The sequence below is a fragment of the Lampris incognitus genome, chromosome 4 (genome assembly GCF_029633865.1).
Source record: "Lampris incognitus isolate fLamInc1 chromosome 4, fLamInc1.hap2, whole genome shotgun sequence".
NCBI lineage: Eukaryota > Metazoa > Chordata > Actinopteri > Lampriformes > Lampridae > Lampris > Lampris incognitus.
Window position 1 is genome coordinate 62,828,891 of NC_079214.1, and position 21,621 is coordinate 62,850,511.

Below are 21,621 nucleotides of genomic sequence, written 5' to 3' on the forward strand. Positions count from 1 at the left end.
AGCTAGAAAGACGCTATAAAAAATGCAACTTGATTGATTGATTGACATGAAAAAGTCATGCTTCTGCCATGACTGCTCATGCGCCTCTGGCATTTCTCGTTTCCGTGGCAACCACACTGTTGTTTGAAAAAACCGTTACTGCTCTCTGACATGTCCAGTGTGATGGTAATGACAGATGAACGAGGGACGGCAAAATTTAACTATAAAAATGTGCAAACTGCACATATACTATATAACCCATATGAATTTGAAACATGTCTTTTTACATAATTATGAGAATTGCAAAGTAAAGCTTTAATGAATTGAACCATTTTTATTATTTTATTACAGAGGGGAAGTTAAAAAGTCTGGGTTGGGGACAAGCCCAAAACAGTGACATTCTGGCACATTTGAATTTTCCGCATACTGAAAAAGTACTAAAATGTCATCGCTGAGACACAACTCTTTTTTTCATAGCTAACACAACCTAACTCTAACACATACATACGGATTTCCAATTTTCCTTTAATTCCGCGACCGAACTGTAGAGGTAGGTACATGCATAATGACATCATAAACAACAAAGAAACAATACAGTCTCGTTAAATGTCAGAAAGAGAGATAATTAACAATCTGATCTATAGTGTTTTTCAATGCAGTGTTCCCATTATCATCCCCCGGTCATGGTCTGGTGGAGCAGATAAGGCGTGTCACCAGAAAGCCACCTGTTGTTCTGGTGCTGACCTCCCGCTGAGGAGCCCTGTTGTAGTTGCACCTGCCATCTTTATGCTCTCATAGCACAATTTGCCTGTTTTACCGTTTTAACGGTAATCTGGATCCATACTGAACTTTTATTTTCCTATTCTCCACCGCTTATCGTTATACTTCTGTGACCCTTTCAATGTTGTATTGTGTAAATTGTGTAAACACAACCTCCATTGCGCGTTGTCTGTCTCGGGAGAGAGATCCCTCCTCTGCTGCTCTCCCTGAGGTCGCTTCCTATTTCTTTCTCCCTGTTAAAGGGTTTTTTAGGGAGTTTCTCCTTGTCTGATGTGAGGGTCTAAGGACGGGATGTTGTGTTGCTGTAAAGCCCCATTTGTCATTTGTGATATTGGGCTATACAAATAAAACTGACTTGACTTTTGATGATCTAATCCAGGTAGCATCCGGATGTGGGCCACTTCAGGCAGTGATGCGGCACCGACGGCCTTCTTCTGGCCCTGACAAACTGGATGTGAGCCTGAAGTGGCCCTCATGTATAACAGCAAATATGGCCCAAATATGCCAAATCAGATGTGGGCCTTCTTTGGCAAAGATGTGGTGCTCTGGGCAACATGTGATCTGGATGTGACCCTGAAGTGGCCTGTGTGGTAAATGGGGAATATGGCCCAAATATCACCTTTGGCAAATATGTGGCACATGCGGTATCGCTATGGCTTGGTTCTGGCCCAGATCTGGCAAACAGGAGCGGACCGCCCAAGTGCCATCATTCCACGCGGTATGTGGGCCGGATGAAAGTGTCGGCGTGGGACGGGTCCGGGCCACAGCAATGTTGCTATCTGGGAAGGCTCACCGACACTAAGTCACTCATCTGGACCTGGCGTTGCACTCTTGGCTATGGTGTGACAACTGCGTACTGCTCTGTGACGCCTGTCGACACTTGTGTTCATCTGTGAACCGACCGCTCTCTCCCGAGTCCCTCTGGAGAACAGCATCTGCCAGATGAGTGAGTGTTAGCGTGTGAGTGAGTGTAGCGTCAGTGTGTTTAAACGGCGCTCTGGAGCCCGTTTAATTCACTGCATTATGTCCACTGACTCATTAGTTAACTTAGACTAATCTAGAATTTGTAGTGTAAAGTCATCACAGGTGAAGTTCAGCAAATCAGTCTCAGTAACAAACCTTGCCCCTGCTCTGGACAGCAAGGTGGCCAACAACGCTTCAAATCCAGCGTGTCTAAAAGCACACGAGTTCAAGCCTACACAAGAGAAGGGGTCAAGTCAAGTCAAGGTAATTTTATTTGTGTAGCCCAGTATCACAAATTGCAAATTTACCTCAGGGGGCTTTACAGCGACACAACATCCTGTCTACGGACCCTCTCATCGGATAAGGAACAGCTCCCTAAACAAAACAAAAAACCCTTTAACAGGGAGAATAAACAGGAAGAAACCTCAGGGAGAGCAGCAGAGGGGGGCTCTCTCCCCCCCAAGATGGACAACGTGCAATAGATGTTGTGTTTACACAATTTACACAATACAAGATTGAAAGAGGATAACAGAATAATAGTGGACTTATAAAATGTATGAAGGATATGATGCTCAGGATGCCAAGCAGTGTCCAGACGCCACCGCAACAGTCCAGGACCCGAGCCACGCGACCAGCATCACCACATTAATAATAATTTTTAAAAAACCCTCTCAAACCAAGTCATACACTGAGCCCGACAACAGAGACAAACCACTTGAAGGGTACCGCCCTCCCAAAAAAAGTCAACAATTAGATGTTTCTCCTCAGACAAGCACCAAAACAATGATTATAAAAGCAGCAGCAGCTCTATGAATTCTGGACGAGGGCCACGGGTGGAGATGAAACCTTCTTGCTAGATAAGCTCTGAGGTCCCGTGTGAAAATACTTGACTGCGAAAGGAAGAACAGGTTTAGCATTCAGAACGAACGACTTCCGCACCGTGCGTCTTCTCTCATGTCTTCTTACTGGTTTGGGTCGGGTGGCTTCTGCCCCTGTGAGAGCGAGAGTAATGCCAGTGAACGCCGCTTTCTGCCGGGGGGACAAGGGAGCTCTTGTCAGAGCTGATGCTGAGGCCGAGCTGGGTCACACGGGCCACAAGGGGCTGGTGTGTTATGGGTGCTGCGTTGCATGACTGGGGTGCATATCAACCAGTTGTCCGGGTACAGGGGGGCCTTCACGTCTTCAGACCGAGGACAGAGCTACCGCCACGGGGGAGCCCGAAAGGGAGCCTCTTGAACTACGGGCATCCCTTTTGAATGCACACGTGTTTGTGACGAGGCGCCCCTAAGAAATGGACATCCTTAAAAACAATACCTCCTTTAGAAGCTTCATCAGAAAGCGATTTGACTCCCTAAACTCTAGGATTGGGGGCGTCGAGGCGGCATGGTGGTATTTTCCGTTGCCTACCAACTCGGGGATCGCCAGTTCGAATCCCCGTGTTACCTCCAGCTCAGTCAGGTATCCCTACAGACACAATTGGTATGTGTCCTGGTCGCTGCACTAGCACCACCTCTGCTCAGTCGGGGGCGTCTGGTTGGGGGAGAGGGGGAACTGGGGGGAATAGCGTGACCCTCCCACGCGCTACGTCCCCCCGGAGAAACTCCTCACTGTCAGGTGAAGAGAAGCGGCTGGCGACTTCACATGTATCGGAGGAGGCATGTGGTAGTCTGCAGCCCTCCCCGGGTTGGCAGAGGGGGTGGAGCAGCGGCCGGGATGGCTGGGAAGAGTGGGGTAGTAGGCCAAGTACAATTTGGAGGAAAAGGAGGGAAATCCACACAAAAAAACAAACTAAACAAAACAATCTAGGATTGGGCAAACTCTAAGAGCACAGATATGTCTTGACTGAGCGCTAAAGATCTTGTGGTGTCTGTTCACTGTGCAGTCGCCTCACAGCAACAAGGTCCTGGGTTCGAGCCCCGGGGTAGTCCAACCTTGGGGGTCGTCCTCTGTGTGGAGTTCGCATGTTCTCCCCGTGTCTGTGTGGGTTTCCCCCGAGGGCTCCGGTTTCCTCCCACAGTCCAAAGACATGGAGGTCAGGTGGATCGGCCATATATTGTCCTTATATGTGTGTGTGTGTCGGCCCTGTGATGGCCTGGCAGCCTGTCCAGGGTGTCTCCCCGCCTGCCACGCAATGACTGCTGGGATAGGCTCCAGCATCCCCACGACCCTGACAGCAGGATAAGCAGTTCAGATAATGGATGGATGGATGATATAGAGTCACCGCCAACAGCTGGGAGAGACAGCTGATTGGCAGCCCTGTGGAGTCAAACTCTCCCATCTCCCTCAGTGTTGTTTCCAGGACTTTGGCAACAGCTTGCCATTTCATATTTTGCATTTTGTCTTTCAGTCGATGCTTTCATTCAAAGCAGCTGAAGAGAGTCAGCATTTGGCAGATTATGTGTCAATCTACGAGCATCTTAGAAGGCTCCGCAGCCATCATGTCAACGCCAAGAGTCCATGTTCTGTCAAGTGTAATCACCAGTAGACCTGAATAATAGGAGATTCAAATTACAAGCTAGCTGGACAATGCTACACAGCACGAGTCGAATCCCATTCCTGCTTAGAGGCCTGGAAAAGGGACGCTTTTAAAACGTCTTGCAGCCCTGACAGAAGACTTGAGTTCACCTCACCTTTTTGTTTCCGGGTGCGAGAGTAGTCTCAACCTAAGTGTCAGCCATTGTGAAGTGGACATACAGTGCCATGGAAAAGTAGTTACCATTTGCCCCCTTCTCAGTTTCCTCCATTTTTGCACATTTGTCCCACTGAATGGTTTCAGATCTTAGGAACATCTGTATTTCTTTACAAAAAAATCCTGTCCACACAAGCACATAAAAAAACTGTCCAAATGAAAGTGCAAAAACACAGTAGAAGTGCTGTCAAGAGCATGCCAAACCCACAGTGATACAACCCTAACCCTTAAGCCATGCTGACCCAGCAGAAGCCTGAAAAAAAAGCCAAAAACTCTTGTTTCCCCCGTCTACACGTCAACACTGAAAGTGGGAGTTTTTGAAAAGCTTCACCCTGGAGGCAGTTTTCCAGAAGGTCTGTTTTCAGCACCCGGGGACCAACTCCAGTTCTTCTTTCCATTGCCTTGCTCAGGGGCACAGGGAGGAAACCCACGCAGACAACATACAAACTCCGCACAGAAAGGACCTGGGACGGCCCGGGGTTCGAGCCCAGGACCTTCTTGCTGTGAGGCAACAGTGCTGACCACTGGGCCACCGTGCCGCCCAAATGTACATGTTCATACGGGTTTGCAGGTAACTAGGTGCAAGTTCCTCGAACTGCCCAGAAAGTCACATGAGCAAGGTTTTGAACTTAATGTAAGCAGTAGCCATATCAGATGCTAATTAATGTAAGGATACAAAGAAAAAGCAAATCTTGGTAGTCAAAGAAGGTTGAATCAGTTCATCTGGATACGTTTATTGTCAGATACGTTTCATCACTCAACTAAGTGACATCTTCAGTCTAAACTGAACTCCACCCCTTATAGACAATACAGTACAATACAGTTGCCTAACGACCGAAACCATCGACCGTGAACCATGAACTGATTCTACCTCCTTTGATTCTCTTACTTGGATGATTGAGCATGCATCAAGACAAATCTTGGCAGACTTTACACCAGTTGTGCAGTATCATGCTGGACTGTTTGCTGCAGTTGGATTGCATGGACTATAAGACCAGTAAGAAACGCATAGCAGTAGTCCAAGAAACTCGAATCAGTTCAACTGGACACAACGCTGTGTCCGGATGAACTGATTCAACTTTCTGGGATTTCCTTACTTGGATTACTGAGCATGCATCAAGGCATAGCAATAGTCTAACGCAGAGATTGCATGGATCTGGACTGACCAGGAGCGGTACAGCGTAATGCAGAAATTAGACACGGCGATAACATGACAAGAAAATGACAACTGTTTGTCAATCATCACCTGTCCAGGAACTGCCACAAACAGGTGTTATGCCTAATGGCAGTGAGCCCTTAGATATGTCTCTCGGTAGCAACGTCGGCTAGTTAAGAGTAGTGGAATAGCTTTATGCCAGAGTTCCTCTGGAAAACTCAAGGAATGCTAAAGGAAATGCTGCAGGTTTGTATTTAATGACGATGGAACCAAAGGTTTCCGTGTCTCCTTCGATGGACTGCTGTTGTCTTTATGTGGCGAGGCTGCTGCATGCATGGCTGCTGCATGCATGGCTGCTGCATGCATGGCTGCTGCATGCATGGCTGCTGCATGCATGGCTGCTGCATGCATGGCTGCTGCATGCACGGCTGCTGCATGCACGGCTGCTGCACGCATGGCTGCTGCATGCATGGCTGCTGCACTGACTGCATAGTGCAGAAACACATGCCTCTGGTAGCTGGTGATTGGTGGCTCACACAGTCGGATGGGTTTCAACAAATCAACAGCCTGTTCAATGCTATTACCCGGACGTGGTGGTCACCTGATTGACAACCTTTCAAGTCCCAAGGTAACAGATTAATTAAGTCTACACGGCAAATTTGAATTACAAGTAACAGTGGCAGCACAAGAACCAACCTCCAAATATAACGACCATGAATGACTAGACTCGCTAGACAGTTGGCTAACGGGTCAGACCCTTTAGTCGACTGGTTAACGTAGTCCGTGGTGCGGGAGGACTGGGTTTCGCGTCCCGGCTGCAGCGGTTCCCGGCTGCCCCCTGAATTCGCTACTTTGGTGTCAGAAGTGGGATGGTGAGACCGTGAGGCCATCGGAGGCGGGTGGGCCCAGAGGCGTGAGGGAGGCGATATGCTGAAGCGTGGGGAGGCGCCTCCCGAAGGAGCAGGGTAGCGTAACGAATGACTAGACTCGCTAGCCCGTTGGCTAACGGGTCGGACCCTTTAGTCGACTGGTTAGCGCAGGCACCTGTGGTGCAGGAGACCCGGGTTCGCGTCCCGGCTGCGGCGGTTCCCGGCTGCCCCCTGAATTCGCTACACAAACAAACGAGACAAAAACACAAATGAGGCTGAGATGAACTTAACAGAGAGGCGACGTGAACACGCCGAGTACCAGCTGACAACTAACAGGGCCATAACCCGGCACGCAGATACTACAGGTCGTCCTGCTGACCCGCGAGAACAATCCACACACAGACTCGCTCGAGTAACAGCCAGTGTAAGTGTCGGTGGTGTAAGAGGGCCAGATGCGATGTTTACAAACTACCTGGACAAGACTGATCTGCTGGTTTAATTCAACCAGCCCACATCGGCAGTTAACACAGCAGGGACAAGCTGACAAATTCAGCTCAGGATACACATGCCGCACATTTTAGACAGACGCACACACACACACACACACACACACACACACACACACACACACACGGTGAGAGCCGCCGGAGAGCAGAAAGCCGAGCCGGGAAGGGTGATGTGGGTGCGACGCTGCCCTCCGTCACGGCTGCTGCTCCGTTTGCGGGGCTCACTATGCAGAGGGGGGGATGCAGCAGCCGGCAGCACATCTTCCCGCCCGGCTCTCCATCCATTTACCCCCCGCGCTCCTCAGCCTTTTCTTCTCACTTCCTACACCATTTCCTTTTTCTCCCCCCCCCCCCGCCCCCCATCCATCCTCCCCCCTCCCTCCCCCTGTCGTCCGGCTGCCTTCCCTCTCAGCAGTTCCTCGGTGCGTACAGAGAGCGTCCTACCTCAGCCAGCAGATCAGGATGTGAGGAGAGCAGGTACTACCTTCTTTTTCCCTCCTTCATGTCTGTCTCTCTCTCTCCTTACTGCACCAGCTGGCGTTGTGCAGGGGTCCGAGCGTGTTGTGGTACGGCGGGTCTCCGTGGGTCGAGTTGGGGGACTGTGTTTTAGTGGGCGGTACAGGTTTCGGTGTATGTGTGTGTGTGTCGGGGTGTGCTGTGAAGTTCGATATCTCTGCATGTGGGCGTCCGGATCACAGACGGCGAAGTAATTGTGTTAATCGAGCGTTGTGTGCGTCCACGTGTGTGCTTCGGTGTCATCGTTCTTTGTCCGACTTGTTTTCTCTTCCTTTGTTAGCAGTCAAATGAACTGGTCACTGTGTAACCGCCTGCTTAAAAACACTTTGTTTTCTCGGATCAGGCCTTAGAATAGCAGCGTCACTCGGGATACACTACACAACAGGGCACATCTGAACTTTGCCCGTGGGCTCGGGGCCAAAACCTTGGAACTCGAGCAGAAAATGATGGTTTACAGCATTGGCAGTAGTCACGTAGGAATCCGAGCATGAACCTTGTAATCCCAGAGTCTGCAGGTCAGCTTGCTTTTCTCGGCAGCGGTTGTTAAGTATCATGTTAGAGCGGAGGCCGCCTCGCCTCCCCGATTTAAACGCCAGGACACGCCAGCACCCTTTCCGGGGTTTTCTCAAAGGCAGGTTGGTGTTTTGCCTCTGCTCTCGTGTCACACTAGCGACGCTTGTTATTCTGCCGAGGCGCTTGTCTTCGTCTTCGTTTCGGGTTAAGAACACATGTTTGCAGATGACTTCATCCAGAAAGTGAGGAAACCCCCCCCCCCCGGGGAGCCTTTGAGTTCACGACGCGACCAACGAGAGGACCAAAGCACATTTAATCACTCATGGGTGAGGTCTTCTCATTGTGGCACTGATGAAAAGACAGGAGGTGGAGCTGGAGGTGGCAGAGCTGAAGATGATAAGATTTTCATTGGGAGCGATGGAGGAGGACAAGATTAGGGATGAGTATATTAGAGGGACAGCTCAGGTTGGACGGTTTGGAGACAAAGCAAGAGAGACAAGATGGAGATGGTTTGGACATGGGTGGAGGAGAGATGCTGGGTATACTGGGAGAAGGATGCTGAATATGGAGCTGCCAGGGAAGAGGAGAAGAGGAAGGCCAAAGAGGAGGTTTATGGATGTGGTGAGGGAGGACATGCAGGTGGCTGGAGTGACAGAGGAAGATGCAGAGGACAGGAAGAGATGGAGACGGATGATCCGCTGTGGCGCCCCCTAACGGGAGCAGCCAACAGTGGTAGTAGTAGTAGTAGTAGTAGTGGGATGAGGTCATCTGTCTGCTGTTCGTGTGATCTACATTACACATAGGCGACCATGTTCAGTCCGTCTCAGTTCAGTCCGTCCTCTTTGGTGGACGGTGTGCATGAAGAAGTACCTGGTTTGAAGGAAACCTGCCTGCATAATCGTGGTCCTCAGTGGCACATGTTCACCTGTATCTGGTCTACAGCTTCTTCGTTTTTTGTTGCAAATAATACCTTGAAAATATTGACGTTGAAGCTTCATAAAAACCCAAAGTGACTCAGGCTAGGTGCATTAACGTGTTTTGGTCCCCCTGAGATTCACCTCTGGCGTCAAGACCTGTCTCGTTCACAAGGCTTACTGTGACGGGATGTGGAGCGTGATAGGACATTTTGATTGAGTGGCTGGTGAGCGCCGTCTCCGTTTGCTTGTGGTACCAAGGCCTGACGTCTGAATGAGGGCAAGATGATGAAACGAGGTAACGAAGCAACGAGGGAGGCTCGTCTGAAGGTCTCGTTAAGCCATTTGGCTCTCACTTAAGAGACAGACGGGACGTGCTGTAGCCCAATACTTGGTACTGACCATTGACTGTGGAACTGCATGTGCGTACATGCACATGCACACACATGCATGCATGTACACACTCACACACACACACACACACACACACACGCACACAGACACACACGCGTGCACACACATGCATGCACACATGCATGCACACACACACACAAACACACATGCATGCACACGCACACTCACAAACACACATGCATGCACACGCACACTCACAAACACACATGCATGCACACGCACACTCACAAACACACATGCATACACACAAAATCACACATGCATACACAAACTCACAAACACACACATGCATGCACGCACATGCATGGACACACTCACACGCACATGCATGCACACACACACACACACATGCATGCACACACTCACAAACACACACACACACACACACACACACGAAATTCTCTCTCACACCTACACCAGCATGCTCACATAAACACAATATGACACCATTCCCTCTGTGTGACGGTGCACCCAGGACATTGTGTGATTCAGTGTTTCAGGGATGTGTTGTGTATACTATGTTTAAACCTTCCGCACACACGGGTTGTGTGTGTTTTATGTGAAGTCAACGATTTTTCTGGAATAGCCGTGACATAAAAGTAAATTCAGGGCGTAGAAACTGGACCGGCTTCGCCGCGGTCCATCTGAAATCCCCCCCTCACAGCCCGGATCCTCTCCTATAAATTATCAAAACAATAAAACTCTTAACGACCGGGCCGAGGGTTCTGGTGGCGAGATGGACGAGCGCCGTGAAATATGTGGCGGGGAAGTCTTTCCTCCAAAAAGAGATGCCGTCAATACGAATTTTACACCGCCCATCGATCATCACGTCAAAGGGGGGGGAACCATTTTAATCCTGCAGAGGAAGCCTGTGCAAGCATGTGGGCTTGTACGGACGAGAAACCGAAGGAAGCAGCAGAAGTAAATTCACCTCCCTTGCAGGACCGTCTGAGAGTGTGTTTAATACTCGGAAGTGTTGGATCTGAGGTCGGGAATAAAGCGGATTCAGGTGAAAACCGTGTCTCGGGCTATTACAAACGTCATCCGTAGCAGCAAGTGTGGCTTGCTTCTGTGGTTTTGGGTTGGAGGCCGTGTCCTCGGAGGAGGGAAAGTCATCAGACGGGTGATGGGGAGGCCGATAGCCGCCGGAGAGCCGCTGTCCAGTCATATTAATGGGGGTATTCGGAAGTGATTAGCCCTGTCGATAGCGGAGCCAGGGCTCCTTGATGGTGGTGCTAAAGCAGAGAGCAGAGAGTCTGGACGTCCGAGGGGACGCTGGACCACACTGCACACAGCCCGGGGTCAAACCTGCTTTATTTTGCATGAGTCTGTTTTATTTATTCTCTCAAGCTAGCAGAAAAAACATACACAACAGACATACAAGAGGAAACCATTCTTGCAGAACGCACCGAAACCCATAAGCATATCTGATGCATTACACACACTGTTTAACTGGGCTAAAGCCTCCTGCATGAATGTTTATGAATGATTGTGACAGAGAGGCTTGAAGGAGCAGCATGTGTCATGGACACACTTTCACTTGAGACCAGTCTTCACTCTTCCAATTTATCACCCACTACTTCCACTTTAACTCCTGAATTATCACCCACTACTTCACTTTAACTCCATCACCCACTACTTCCACTTTAACTCCTGAATTATCACCCACTACTTCACTTTAACTCATAACTTATCACCCACTACTTCCACTTTAACTCCTGAATTATCACCCACTACCTCCACTTTAACTCCTGAATTATCACCCCCTACTTCACTTTAACTCATAATTTATCACCCACTACTTCCACTTTAACTCCTGAATTATCACCCACTACTTCCACTTTAACTCCTAATTTATCACCCACTACTTCCACTTTAACTCCTGAATTATCACCCACTACTTCCACTTTAACTCCTGACTTATCACCCACTACTTCACTTTAACTCCATCACCCACTACTTCCACTTTAACTCCTGAATTATCACCCACTACTTCCACTTTAACTCCTGAATTATCACCCACTACTTCCACTTTAACTCCATCACCCACTACTTCCACTTTAACTCCTGAATTATCACCCACTACTTCCACTTTAACTCCTGAATTATCACCCACTACTTCCACTTTAACTCCTGAATTATCACCCACTACTTTCACTTTAACTCCTAATTTATCACCCACTACTTCCACTTTAACTCCTGAATTATCACCCACTACTTCCACTTTAACTCCATCACCCACTACTTCCACTTTAACTCCTGAATTATCACCCACTACTTCCACTTTAACTCCTGAATTATCACCCACTACTTCCACTTTAACTCCTGACTTATCACCCACTACTTCCACTTTAACTCCTGAATTATCACCCACTACTTCCACTTTAACTCCTGATTTATCACCCACTACTTCCACTTTAACTCCTGAATTATCACCCACTACTTCCACTTTAACTCCTGAATTATCACCCACTACTTCCACTTTAACTCCTGAATTATCACCCACTACTTCCACTTTAACTCCTGAATTATCACCCACTACTTCCACTTTAACTCCTGAATTATCACCCACTACTTCCACTTTAACTCCATCACCCACTACTTCCACTTTAACTCCTGAATTATCACCCACTACTTCCACTTTAACTCCTGAATTATCACCCACTACTTCCACTTTAACTCCTGACTTATCACCCACTACTTCACTTTAACTCCATCACCCACTACTTCCACTTTAACTCCTGATTTATCACCCACTACTTCCACTTTAACTCCTGAATTATCACCCACTACTTCCACTTTAACTCCTGATTTATCACCCACTACTTCCACTTTAACTCCTGAATTATCACCCACTACTTCACTTTAACTCCATCACCCACTACTTCACTTTAACTCCATCACCCACTACTTCACTTTAACTCCATCACCCACTACTTCACTTTAACTCCATCACCCACTACTTCCACTTTAACTCCTGACTTATCACCCACTACTTCACTTTAACTCCATCACCCACTACTCCCACTTTAACTCCTGATTTATCACCCACTACTTCCACTTTAACTCCTGAATTATCACCCACTACTTCCACTTTAACTCCTGATTTATCACCCACTACTTCCACTTTAACTCCTGAATTATCACCCACTACTTCACTTTAACTCCATCACCCACTACTTCACTTTAACTCCATCACCCACTACTTCCACTTTAACTCCTGATTTATCACCCACTACTTCCACTTTAACTCCTGAATTATCACCCACTACTTCCACTTTGACCACCTAAAATTCATCCTTAATCCTGCTGCAGTTTGTAGCTTTGTGTGTGTGTGTGAGAGAGACAGAGAGAATAAGAGAATGATAGAGAATGATTGAGAGAGAAAATGATAGACAGAATGAGAGAATGATAGAGACAATGATACAGAGAATGATAGAGAGAGAATGATAGAGTGAATGAGAGAATGATAGAGAAAATGATAGAGGATGCTAGAGAGACATTGATAGAGAGAATGGTAGAGAGAATGAGAGAGAATGAGAGAGAATGATAGGGAGTTTTTCCTTATCCGATGAGAGGGTCTAAGGACAGGATGTTGTGTTGCTGTTAAGCCCACTGAGGCAAATTTGTAATTTGTAATATTGGGCTATACAAATAAAATTGATTTGATTTGATTTGATTTAGAGAGTGAATGAGAGAATGGTAGAGAGAATGATAATCAAGACAGCAAGAATGATAGAGATTGATAGAGAGAATTATAGAGAATGAAACAGGTTGACAGAGAATGATGAGAGAGAGAGAATGATAGAAAATGATGAGAATGATAGAGAATGATAAGAGTGATGAGAGAGAATGATAGAATGATAGAGAGAATGCTGAGAGAGAATGATAGAGATTGATAGAGAATGATGACAGAGAATGATAGCAAGAATGATGAGAATGTTAGAGATAGAATGATAGAGATACAGAGAATGATAGAGAATGGTGAGAGAGATAATGATAGAGACAGAGTGATAGAGAAAATGATAGAGAGAATGAAAGAATCATCAAGACAGAATGATAGAAAGAGAAAGAATGATAGAGAATGGCAGAGAATGATCAAGAGAGAGAATGATAGCGAGAGAGAATGATAGAGGGAGAGAATGATAGAGTGATAGAGAATGATAATGATCAAGAGAGAGAATTATAGAATGAGAGACAGAATGATAGCGAGAGAGAGAATGATAGAGACATTGATAGAGAGAGTGATCGAGAATGACAGAAAGAGAGCGAATTATATGTTCTAGCCTGCCACCGTATGAGGGACAGTGTGTGATACCCCATACTCCTTCCCAACGGGGAGGACCGGGACAACACTCAGAGACACACACACACACACACACACACACACACACACACACACACACACACACACACACACATGCAGAGACCGACAAATTCACACACATCCACTCACACAGGATCTTGTTGCCATGACGTAGCTGTGTAAGTTGTTTTATTGCATGTGTTGATGTATAGATGTTGTGTATTCGTGCACTCGTATTGTCCTTTATGTGAAAATGCTTTGCAATACAAATGTATATTTGTCACGCTAATAAAAGCACATTTGAATTGAATTGAACTGAATGATAAGAGATAATGAGGAGAGAGAGAATGATGAGAGAATGAAAGAGAATGATGAGAGAATGATACAGAGAATGAGAGACAGAATGATGAGAATGATGAGAGAATGAGAGAGAATGAGAGACAGAATGATAGAGAGAATGATAAGAGAGAATGAAAGAAAATGATGAGAGAATGAGAGAGAATGAGACAGAATGATGACAGAATGATAGAGAGAATGATAGAGAGAATGATAGAATGAGAGAGAGATAAAGATAGCGTATAATAGAGAATGATAGAGAAAATGATAGAGAATGATCGAGAGAGAGAATGATAGCAAGAGAGAATGATCGAGAGAGAGAATGATAGAGGGAGAGAATGACCGAGAGAATGATAGAGGGAGAGAATGATCGAGAGAATGATCGAGAGAGAGAATGATAAAATGATAGAGAATGATAGCAAGAGAGAATGACCGAGAGAGAGAATGATAGAGGGAGAGAATGACCGAGAGAATGATAGAGGGAGAGAATGATCGAGAGAAGGATCGAGAGAGAGAATGATAAAATGATAGAGAGACTGATAGCGAGAGAGAATGATTGAGAGAATGATAGAGACATTGATAGAGAGAATGACAGAGAGAGAATGATAGAGATAATGAGGAGAGAGAGAATGATAAGAGAATGAGACAGAGAATGAGAGAATGATGAGAGAATGATAGAGACAGAATGATAGAGTATGATAGAGAATGAGAGAAAGAGAGACAGAATGATAATGATTGAGAGAATGACAGAATGAGAGAATGATAGAGAATGATAGAGAGAATGATAGAATGATAGAGTATGATAGAGAGAATTATAAAGAGGATAATGATAGAGAAAATGATAGAATGATAGAGAATGATCGAGAATGATTGATAGAGAGAATGATAGAGAGAATGACAGAGAGAGAATGATAGAGAGAATGATAGAGAGAATGACAGAGAGAGAATGATAGAGAATGATAGGGAATGACAGTGAATGAGAGCGAGAGAATGATAGAGTATGATAGAAAGAGAATGACAGAGGAAATTATAGAGAAAGATAGAGAGATGAGAGAATGATAGAGACACTGATAGAATGTTAGAGAATGACAGAGATAATGAGAGAGAGAATGACAGAGACAGAATGATAGAGAGAATGATAGAGAGAGAATGATAGAGACATTGATAGAATGAGAGAATGACAGGGATAACGAGGAGAGAGAGAATGATAGAGAGAATGATAGAGAATGATGAGAGAGAGAATGACAGAGACAGAATGATAGAGAGAATGATAGAGAGAGAATGACAGAGAATGACAGAGATATCGAGGAGAGACAGAATGACAGAGACAGAATGACAGAATAGATGATAGACAGTGGGTGATGGCACCTATTGCTACTGTTGTTGTTTGATATCATAATCATTGTAGTTATTATTATTATAATAGTTGTGTTGTGTTGTTTTACATGCTTTGGCAGTACACGTATGTCATGCCAATAAAGCACATATTGAATTGAATTGATAGAATGATAGAATGATAGAGAGAATGGTAAAGAGTGATAGAGAGAGAATAACAGAGAATGATGAGGGAGAATGATAGAATGATGAAGAGAAAGAATGATAGAGGGAATTATAGAGGGAGAGAATGCTAGGGAAGGATAGAGAGAGAAATAGAATAGAGAGAGATCAAGAGAGTGTGTCAAACTGTCAAACTTGTGAAGGAAGAAAATCAGAAGGTAAACCTCTTACCTGTTCTCGGGTAGGTTAAGTAGACAGACATGTTTTATCCGTCTGAGGGAGAGTTGGGCTGTCCCACTTCCCATGGGCCTCGTTTCGAGTTCTACGTTTCACTATTAATCCCTCTAACTTGTTAATTCAATCCATCTAAATTCAGTGTAGATGTGCTATCAAGGCTGCAACTGTTTGAAAAGTGGTCAAAAAGGAAGATCTAGTAGACGTCTACATGTTAGCCTGCAGCTAGCACAATATATGGACTTGTGTTGTGTATCTTAGACAGCTGAAGTTGCTGGACAGATACATGATTATGTAGTAGTTAATTGGACAGTTTGGTCAAAAAGTGGTCTACATTTAGGGTCCCCTATGTGCCTTGTGTTACACCTAGTGTTAATTTCATACATCTGTAACTGCAGCACCAGCAAATCCTTGTCACCTTGTTTTGTGCAATCACTGACCCATGGTTTTATCCTGTTTTTTCATTTGTTGACTTCCTTTTTTCTACAGGACATTTAGTTAACCCTCCTCTCACTCCTGCAGATGTCTCGCTCAAGAAAAACATTTTTATGACAGATTCGGTGGCCGACCTGACAATAACTTCAATGCAATCCCAATCTTCAACCCACTTAATAGTGTTTCGCACAAATCTGGAACCCGTCAGATTACGTGGCCCCATCCTTATTTCGTTCGTCCTCCCCAATGGCGAATGGGAAGATGGCGGCGTGAATTCACGTTTGCGGCAACCTCACCCGATACCATCCATGCAGTGTCTTTGTCCATGTCTGCATCTAAGTTTGTCTTTGTTTGATGGCTGGGAGAGAGTGGTCTGCTGTGTCCTGTGGGCCCAGGGACCAAAGCCCTGCCTGGAGCTGTGCCCGAAGAGGAAACACAGCGGATGGCCTGACAGGACGCGGAAGCGGGGCAGGCTAAGCTAACAACTGCTAACCCATGCAAACCGGCAGTTCTGATAACACCGAGGGTGGTCTGGCGGAGGCCTCACCTTGCGTTGACTGTGTTTTTAGTGTTGTCGTCGTGTGGAGTGTGGGGAGGTGTGTCGAAGGTGTCTGGCTGGGAGAGCTACCGTTGGATTGGCTGAGAGAGCCTGGTCTGCTGTGTACTGCAGGCCCAGGGACCACGGCCCTGACCGGAGCTGCGCCAGTAAAGGAAACACCGAGGGCAGTCTAACAGGATACAGACGTGGGGCAGGCTAAGCAAACTGGTAGCCCATGCAGACCGGCAGTTCCAACAGTCATCCTGGCTGGCGTTCGTTCTCCTGGACAGTGATTTTCTTTTTAGTTAAGATATATGTGTTAGTTTTGATATATGTGTTGTTGCAGTTTTTGGATATGTGTTTTTGTCTTTGTGTTGCACTGCTGCCGGCTGGGAGAAATTATGTTTCATTTCATTTCATGCGTGCAAGTGCATAAACTGAAATGACAAATAAAGTTTTTCTGATTCTGATCAGATGCTAAACCTAATCTTAACCACACCAAGCCTAGACCATCTCCGACCTAATGCCTCAGTTTATCCATGCCTACATTTATTCCTAAACCTGACTGTTCTATCACGATATTCCAGCTGAAATAATGTGTTTTAAAAGCAGGGTCACATAATGTGATGGGTCACAGATTTTGGTGTAACACCAGAACTCCTTGCTGACGTGCTGTTTTTCTGCTTCACTTTCCTCGTTGAGTTGTCTAATGTCAGTGAGGTCTGATCTCTGTGTCATCTAGCCTGAGAACAGTATGTTACTGTCAGGCCACCGTCTGGTACTAAACTTCCCTGAATAAAATTATTCCTGCACATCCGTGACCACGGGTTAATATTTATAATAAGTCGCCTTAAAGCTGGAGTAGGCCGTTTTTTCATGGCGTCACTGGGTAAAAATTTCCACAATAACCTTCCAGCATTATGTAATTCAAGTGGTCTGAGAGAAAACTAGACTTCTGCACCCCCTCTTGGCTCTATATTCAGGCTTTTAAAAAAAAATCTAGCCCGGAAGATTTTAGCCAATCACGGGTCATTTCAGAGAGAGGGCGTTCCTATTGGTGATTTTGTCTTCTTCGTGTAGTTCAGGTCTCGCTTGAACTATTGGCTACACTGCCCCCACGATTTCCGGTGGTACTGCTCCGTTTCGTCCGTATCCGTAAGCTTTCAGAAAGGTTGACGCTAGATCCAACAGGGTGTAGGCACGGAAGTAGACGTGATTGGTTGTTGCGTCGGCCAATAGACAGCGCGGAACCTCGAAGCGCACTGACTGCCAGACAGAGCAGTAGTTGGGGCGAATTAAGTTAACGTTAGTTAGCTAGCGACAGCCATAGCGGCAGGGTTAGGGTTAGAGTACGATCTGGCAATGTTAAGGTCAGCTGTAAGCTAGCTAGCTAAATGTTTCAGTGCGCATCGTTTGTTTCAAGTCAGCGCGCTTCGAGGTTCCGCGCTGTCTATTGGCCGACGCAACAGCCAATCACGGCTGCAACAACCAATCACGGCTACTTCCGTGCCTACACCCCGTTGGATCCAGCGTCAACCTTTCAGAAAACGTGCACAAATACAGACAAAATGAACGCAAAGTATGGACAGAAGACTCCGCTCGTACACGTGTTTAATGTTGTGCATAAATGAGGCTACACGGTTGTATCGTGCGAGGGTTCGAAGCTGCGCATCCACAGACTCACAGGCAAAACGTTTTTATTAGGTACATTTTTTAGCTTGAGTGCTGCCTATTAACAACCTTTTTTCCCCCGTTCAATCAACTTGGGCGCTGCGCAAGAGTGGTGTAATGGCAGGAAAAACCAGTGCCCATGTGTGCATGTATTTCCCATCTACAGAGCCCCTGAGTGTTCACGTCACTTTATTTTTTTTTGTAGTCGAGCAAATGCTGTACTACAACGAGCGAATGCTGTACTACAACGAGCAAATGCTGTACTACAACGAGCGAATGCTGTACTACAACGAGCAAATGCTGTACTACAACGAGCAAATGCTGTACTACAACGAGCGAACGATTTACTGCGAGTGAACGATTCACTACGACGGGCGAAGGATTCCCTACGACGAGCGAACGATTCACTACGACGAGCGAAGGATTCCCTACGACGAGCGAACGATTCACTACGACGAGCGAACGATTCACTACGACGAGCGAAGGATTTACTGCGAGTGAACGATTCACTACGACGAGCGAAGGATTCACTACGACGAGCGAAGGATTCACTACGACGAGCGAACGATTTACTACGACGAGCGAAGGATTCACTACGACGAGCGAACGATTTACTGCGAGGTGAACGATTCACTACGACGAGCGAAGGATTTACTACGACGAGCGAAGGATTCACTACGACGAGCGAAGGATTTACTACAACAAGCGAATGAAAAAAGGGTTTGTCACCAAGTGCAAGCACCAGAGGAGGGGAGGTCCATATTCATTAATGCCCTGGTCTGAAAAAAAAGACGGATCAGTCAGACTCTGTAGTATTATAATAAAAGAACATGTAAAAAAAGTTCTTCGTGTCTGCAGATTGAACTGGGGTTAGCCTGGAAATTTGGGGGTAATGTGTCCAGGGGTTTAAGATAAGAGGAGGGAGACCCAGCACATCAGCTAATGTTGCCATCTGTAGAAACGCTGCGACAGTGGGTTGGAAATCATGTCATTAATGGGCCTCTGTGCTGTCTTCTCTTAGCCTGTGCTGAACCATCTGGGGAAAGGTGATAATACTTTTCCCTTTAGAAAGTTAATCTGCATTAACCAGAAGAGAAGCCATGCTGTGGCCTGCAAATTAAACACAATACGGATTGCAGTAGAAAGGAGTAAAAGAAACAAAGCTACAGTTACAACAGTGCCAGGTGTAGTCGGGGTGATACCTAATACAAGAACCAAATATGACTATTCTCCTCCAAGATACTACATGGCCAGAAGTATGCGGACACTCAACATCACACTCATATGTGCTTGTTGAACATCTCATTCCAAAACCACAGGCATTAATATGGAGGTGCCCCCCCCCCCTTTGCTGCTGTAACAGCTTCCACTCTTCTGAGAAGTCTTTTCAATAGATGTTGGAACATGGCTGCTGGGATTCGTTCCCATTCAGCCACAAGCGCATTAGTGAGGTCGGGCACTGATGTTGAGGAGAAGGCCTGGCTCACAGTCGGCATTCCAGTTCATCCCAAAGGTGTTGGACGGGGTTGGGGTCAGGGCTGTGTGAAGGCCAGTCAAGTTCTTCCACACCAAACTCAGCAAACCATGTCTTTATTGACCTCGCTTTGTGCATGGGGCATTGTGCTAAAACAGGAAAGGGCCTTCCCCAAACCGTTGCCACAATGTTGGAAGCGCACAACTCTCTAGATTGACATTGTATACTGTAGTATTAAGATTTCCCTTCACTGGAACTAAGGGGCCGAGTCCAAACCATGAAAAACAGCTCCAGACCATTATTCATCCTCCACCAAACCTTACTGTTGGCACTATGCATTCGGGCAGGTAGTGTTCTGTCATCCGCCAAACCCAGATTGGTCCTTCAAACTGCCAGATAGTGAAGTGTGATTCATCACGCCAGGGAACACGTTTCCACTGCTCCAGAATCCAATGGGGTGGTGTGCTTTACACCACTCCAGCCGATGCTTGGCATTGGGCATGGTGATCTTTGGTGTGTGCGGCTGCTCGGGCCACAGAAACCCATTTCATGAAGCTCCTGACGATCAGGACAAATGTTTTGTGCTGACGTTGCTTCCAGAGGCAGTTTGCAACTCGGTAGTGAGAGTTGAACCATGGACAGATGATTTTTGCGTGCTACCCTTCAGCACTGGGCGGTCCTATTCTGTGTTCTTGTGTAGCTGTCTCCCTGTAAAGATTCTCTGTCTAGAAAGGAGGTCAGATGCATGGGTGTCATCCCTCTAGTTTTACTTTTATAGCCTCTAGTTTACTTGCAGGTCTATTTGAAATGAATCTGGCACACACACACACACACACACACACTGCAGCACAGGTATAGGTGGTGTGATTAACTGCATTTCTATCCAAGTGTTTTCATGTGAAATTTGTCACTTTGAATAAGGAGGCTTGATGGAAATGGACAATATGGAATAAACTCCCCAATATTTGCAACACAAGTTAGACGCTTGCTCAAGGTCAGTGAGCTTATTATTCAGTGTAAAGACATGTGATGGATGGCGTCCGGGTAGTGTAGCGGTCTATTCCGTTGCCTACCAACACGGGGATCGCCGGTTCGAATCCCCGCGTTACCTCCGGCTTGGTCGGGCGTCCCTACAGACACAGTTGGCTGTGTCTGGTGCAGCGATCAGGACACATACCCACATTCTGCTTCCCACCCACAGCTCCTCCTCTGGTCGGTCGGGGCGCCTGTTTGGCGGCGGCGGGAGGGGGGGGGACTGGGGAAATAGCGTGATCCTCCCACGCGCTACGTCCCCCTGGTGAAACTCCCCACTGTCAGGTGAAAAGAGGCGGCTGGCGACTCCACACGTATCGGAGGAGGCATGTGGTAGTCCGCAGCCCTCCCCGGATCGTGGGGTAATTGGCCGGATACAATAGGGGAGAAAAAGGGGGGAAAAGAAAAGAAATGTGATGGATTGCATTGGAAACGCCTTTGCCAAATGTAGAAATGGGGTGCAGACTGAACTGGGTGTCATTTTGATCTATCCAGTCCGTGCCAGGGGGGGTGGGAGCACTTCTGACCATACCTTGCCAGCCAGTCCTCCTCACACGTCTCGCTGCTGCAGTGGTAAGACTCTTCAGTATGGCGCCGTGTCCGGTTTGAGGCGGTGGTGGTGGTGGTGGGGGGGGGGTCAGAAAGCAGGACTGGTCTGCAGGAATTACAGGGCAGGCTTCGTCATTTCTCCTCCCCTCCGCCGCTCGCGCCGCCTCTGTTCAGGCCCAGGAAGAGAGAGAAAGGAGGACTTTGTCGTTCCCCGGAGAGCAAAGTAAACAGTGTGTTGCTGAGCAAGGCA